Source organism: Mus caroli, unplaced genomic scaffold (assembly GCF_978045245.1).
Source record: "Mus caroli unplaced genomic scaffold, Mus_caroli_1 scaffold_8, whole genome shotgun sequence".
NCBI lineage: Eukaryota > Metazoa > Chordata > Mammalia > Rodentia > Muridae > Mus > Mus caroli.
The window spans coordinates 61,295,599-61,301,598 of NW_028227263.1; positions in this window are offsets into that span (position 1 = coordinate 61,295,599).

A 6,000-nucleotide genomic window follows, 5' to 3' on the forward strand; every position below is an offset into this window, starting at 1 on the left:
GGTAATTTCCTTTATGGAAGATTTTGTGGGGAGTATATATGAGCAATAAGAAGCAAAAATATAAAGGAGTGAAAAATCTCACTATAAAAGACAGATAAAACCTCAGTGTATGGGGCTTGGCATATAAGCCACTGAATACTTTTTTTAATAGTATAATTTGTTAGAATACAGTTTAAAAAATATATGAGTTTTCCTATTCTGTAGCTTTTTTTTGTTTGTTTTATCCTATTCACTATATTATATTGCATTGGCCTGACTGTCATATCTTTAAAAATATAATATTTTTCTCTTTAGTTCTTTGATACTCTCTATTTTTACACTATTTTTGATTATAATAATATTCTTCCCTAATTCTTTATATTCCCACATTCATCATCCAAAGAACTTTGTATCCATTATTTTTTTTCATCTATGAAATCTACTTTTTATTTGAAATTTTGTTTAGGATATATGATCATTCAATGAAAGACAGTCACAATATCCGGGAGTGGATTATATTAAAAATACAAAATCTGTTTTTCTTTTCTAAGGGACTGAAATTTCCATTCATTAATACCAATGATGGAATTGTGTATGCAGCTCTTAGCATCACATTTGGATGTGATTGTTTTTACATTTGCAAGGCTTTGCGTTTCCTCTTAACATCACTAGGATTTTATACCTGCCCTGGTGTGTCTAAGAGTATGTTTTCTTCTAGTCATCTACCACCTCTGTAATTTATATTAAATCGGCTCAAATTACTGCAGTAATTAGCATGCCCTGAAAAACATGGATTAACTATGATATCCGCAGACTAGAATATTGTGTAGGTTTTAGTTATCACCCTTACAGTTCAGTCATTTCTCTGTGTTAATTATCATATTCAAATGAGTAAAACTTCTGAGATATGTGTTGAGAGCTCTCTTGGATTATGCAATTAATTTAAGAATTCTGGGGTCCTATAACACATGTCTACATATATAGCAGTATTTCAACTTAGTCTTCATGGAGATCCCTCATCAACTGGAGTAGGGGCTATCCAGTGTTGTCAGTCACACAGTTACTGCCTGTGGTTACAGTTCCCCTAAGTGGTCTGAGTTTTCTGGCCTCAGTTGTAGATGTGCCTAGCCATGCAGTGACTTGATATTCCAGAATGGAGTGGATCCCAGCGTGGTAAGCCTCCTCTTCTCAGAGGAAAATATTTCTTAGGTTTTTACTTCAGTGATCAAATACCATGACCAAAGAAACTCTCTTTTGGACAGCACTTAATTGGGATTGGCTTACACTTTAAGAAGCTCATCAAGGTAGGAATATGAGAGCATCCAGGTGGTGCAGGGAAGCTAAAATTTTCAAAGGCAAACAGGAAAAGACTGCACAGAAATTTTAAATCCCATGCCCACATTGACAGACTTAATTAAACAAGACTATCATAATTGTTTTGTCTGTCCATATGAAGTTTGCCTTATGATTTCTATCTGCACCTCAAAGTCAACCCTGTGCTATATCTCTCTGCAACACAATCCAGCACAGAGACAGCATGTCTCCCAGTAACACTGACACACCTAAGATTAGAGGCTCACTAGAGGTTCCAGTCAGTGACAGTAAGACAAGCTAACATGAGAGATAACCAAGTGGAGAGAGGCAAGAGAAAGAACATATGCAATAGAAACCAAGACTACTCAGCATCAACAAAATCCAGTTTTCACACCAAAGCAAGCCCGGAATACCGCATCACACGTGGAAAGCAAGATTCTAAAATTCTCTTTTATTGTTGGGTTGTTGTGAGGGTTAGGTCTCAGAGTAATTGTGGCATCATAGAATGAATTAGGTACTGTTCCCTCTGTTTCTATTTTCTGGAATAGTTGTAGGAGCATTGGTATTATCTTTCTTAAAGGTCTGGTAGAATTCTGCACTAAATCCATCTGACCCTGGGCTTTTTTGCATAGGAAGATTTTAATGACTTTCTTTAAGTGATAAGGGCCTGTTTAGATTGTTTACCTGCTCTTGATTTAAGTTTAGTATGTGGCATCTGTCTTGAAAATCATCAGTCTCATCTAGATTTTCCAGTTTTGTTGTATATGGGCTTTTTAGTAGGATCTGATTATTTTTGAAAATTTCCTCAGTTCTTCTTATGTCTTTCTTTTCATTTCTGATTTTGTTAATTTGGATACTCTCTCTGGGTCCTATAATATTTTTGTTGTTTTTTTGTTGCTGTTGCCTAGTAGTTTATCTATCTTGTTGATATTTTCAAGGAACCTGCATTTAGTTCCTTGATTCTTTGTATTGATCATTTTTTTTTCTATTTGGTTGATTTTTGCCCTTAGTTTGACTATTTCCTCTGTCTACCCTTCTTAGGTGTGTTTCTTTTCTTTTCTTTTTCTTTTCTTTTCTTTTCTTTTCTTTTCTTTTCTTTTCTTTTCTTTTCTCTTCTCTTCTCTTCTCTTTTCTTTTCCTTTCTTTTCCTTTCTTTTTCTAGAGCTCTCAGGTGTATAGTTAAGTTGGTAGTGTAAGATTTCTCCAATTTCTTTACCAGGGCATATAGTGTCATGAAATTCCCTCTTAGCACTGCTTTAATTTTGCCCTATAAGTTTGGATATGCTGTTTCATCATTTTCACTGAATTCCAAAAATTCTTTACTTTATTTTCTACATTTCTTCCATGACCAAGTTATCAACAAGTAGAGAGCTATTCAGGTTCCATGGGTATGTGGGGTTTTTGTTGTTTTTTTTTTTTTTTTTGTTCTTGAAGACTGAAACTTAATCCATGGTGATCTGATATGATGCCTGGGATTATTTCAATCTGTTCAGTTTTGATTTTTGATTGGTTATAAAGTCCATTTTGGAGAAGGTAGCATTAGATGCTTAGAAGATAAATTCTTTTGTTTTAATGTGAAATAGGGTGTATCTATATGTTAAATCCATTGGGCTCATAACTTCTGTTAGTTTCACTATGTCTCTGTTTAGTTTCTGTTTCAATGATCTGTCCCATACTGAGAGTTAGCATTGAATTCTCCTATTTTAATTGTATGGGGTCAGTGTGTTTTGTAGTTGGTTATCTTGGGTCTTTTTATTGGGGATTTGGGACTGTTGATCTTGAGAGATATTAAAGAGAAATGATTGTTAATTCAGCTATATATTTATATAGATGTCATTATGTGCATGTGATTCTCTCCTTTTGGTTATGTTGTAGGATTTTTAACATCTTGTTTTTTGTTATAGGTTCCCACATTGTGTTGGAGCTTTACTTCTGGATTCCTCTGTAGGTATGGATTAGTAAATAGATATTGTTTGAATTTGGATTTTCCCTGGAATATATTGTTTTTTCCATCTATGCTGATTGAGAATATTGTTAGGTATAGTAGCCTTGGCTTGCATTGTGTTCTCTTAGGGTCTGCATGACATCCATCAGTCCATGGTCTTCTGGATTTTATTGTGTTAGCTGTAAAGTCTGGCATAATTCTTATAGGTCTCTTTTACATGTTACTTGTCCATTGTCCCTTTCTGCTTTTGATATTATTTATTTAGTCTGTGAATTTTCTGTTTTGATCATTATGTGATGAGAGAATTTTCTTTTATCGATTTGTTGTTTTATCAGCTTCTTGTGCTTTTATGGCCATCTCTTGCTTTAGGTTGGAAAAGTTTTCTTTTAGGATTTTGTTGACAAAGTTTTTGGGTCCTTTGAGCTGGGAATCTTCTCTCTCCTGTATCATTGTTATTCTTAGATTCAGTTTTTTCATTGTGCCCTGGATGTTCTGCATTAGAAGGTTTTTGTTATGGTTTGATTTTTCTATGACAGTTGTGACAATATCTTTTTAGGTATTTTCTGCACCTTAGAGTCTCTCTTCTATCTCTTGCACTTTATTGGTTTTGCTTACCTCTGTAATTCTTGACATTTTCCCTAGGTTTTCCATTTATACTTTTGCCTCCTGTTTTGTTTTCCTCATTGTTTCTCCTTCCACTTTTAGGTCTTGGACCATTTTGTTCAGTTCCCTCATCTGTTTGATTCTGTTTTCCTGTATTTCTTTAAGGGAATTATTTGTTTCCTCTTAAGTGTTTCTACCTGTTTCCCTGTGTTTTCTGGTATGTCTTTAAATGAATTATTTATATCCTCCTTAAAGTTAACTATTATTTTTATGATATAGGATTTTAGGTCAGCTTCTTGATTTTTCAGTTCTGTTGGTATATCTGGGCCGTGCTGTGTTGGGAGAACTGGGTTCTGATGATGCCAATGTATATTATCTTATGTTGCTTGTGGTCATGCACTTGCCTCTCATCATCTGGTTATCCCTGGTTTAAGCTGGTCTGAGTGTCTGTGTCTGGAGCCTGATTCGGTAGCCTGTTCCCTTTTCTGTAGCATACCTCTTGTGAGGCCTTCAGAGTGTTGGATTTTCAGAGGAGCAGTTCAGCTGTTGCCTGTATGTAGCTATTCCCTGGAAGAACTTCAGACAATGGGTTCTGTTGCCATATTTGCAGGAGAACTCCAGGGTGGCTTTCAGACTGTTAGGTCAGTTGTCCTGCATGCATAGAAACTCCTGGGATATCTTTATACTGCACTGCCTTCAGAGGAGAAGACAAGCTGGGGAACTGCCCTCTGTGAAGGTGCAAGCCAGAAGGGGAGTAGAATTCAGGGTGCAGGAGATTTGATGTGTAATGGGTCCTGAGTCCACTGGTATCCACAGAATTCCAAGCGACAACAACTGTTTGTGAGATTGCCTTGCCTACTTGCCCGTTTTGCAACAGAACTTCTAAGAGGCCTTCAGTGTGTGGAGTCCTCAGAGGAGCAGACAAGCTGGTAATCTGCCTAGGCAGATGGATCAGGTCAAAAGGTTATTTAACTTTCATAAGTGGTATCTGTCTTGAAAAACTATATATTTCATTTAGATTTTCCAGTATTTTTGAGTACACACTTTTAAAATAAGATTTTTTTAAAATTCCCTTAGTTTCTGTCGTTATGTCTCCCGTTCCTTTTCTGATTTTGAAAAGTTGGATTCTGTCTATTTGCATTTTAGTTACTTTATCTAAATGTCTATCTATCTTTTTTAATTTTTGCAAAGATAAGCTCTTTGTTTTTATTCTATCTATTGTTTAACTGCATGATTTCATCATTGAGTTTGAGTATTTACTGCCATCCTTTTCTCTTGCATGTGTTTGCTTCTTTTTGTTCTAGAGCTTCATGTGTGTATTAAGTTGCTTAATAGGATATCTCCAATTTCTTTTTCCCTGTCTTTCTTTCTTTCTTTCTTTCTTTCTTTCTTTCTTTCTTTCTTTCTTTCTTTCTTTCTTTCTTTCTCTCTCTCTCTCTCTCTCTCTCTCTCTCTCTCTCTCTCTCTCTCTCTCTCTCTCTCTCTCTCTCTATTTTATAGATAGAGTATAGAGTATCTCTGTATTGCCTTGACTACCGTGAAACTCACACTGTAGGCCAGGCTGGCCTCAAACTCAGAAATCTGCCAGCCTCTGCTTCACCAGTGCTAGGATAAAAGGCATGTGCCACTACTCCCTGGGTCTAGTTTCTTTATTAAGGCCCTTTTTTCTATAATTTTTTCTCTCAACACTACTTTCGTTGTTACCCATAAGTGTGGCTATGTGCACCTTCATTTTCAACGAATTCTTGAAAGTCTTTAACTTCTTTCTTTATTACTTCTTTGATCTAGTGCTCATTGCATAGAGAGTTGTTCACTTTCCTGAGTATATGGGTGTTTTGTGTTTCTGTTGTTGTTAAAGTCCAGCTTGTATCTATGGTAATCTAATAAGATTCAAGATGTTATTTAAATTTTCTTGTATCTGTTGAGACTTTTTTTTTTTTTTTTTAGAACAATCATATGGTCAATTTTGAAGAAAGTTCCGTTAGGAGCTGAAAAGAAAGTAAATTCATTTGTGTTTGTGTAAATGGTTCTGAACATAACTACTAGACTTAATTGGTTTTTAACATCTGGTAGTTGCATTATTTCTGTTTGGTTTCTATTTTAATGGCATATTTATTGGTGAGAGTTGGGGGGCATTGAATAACAGCACTATTAAATTC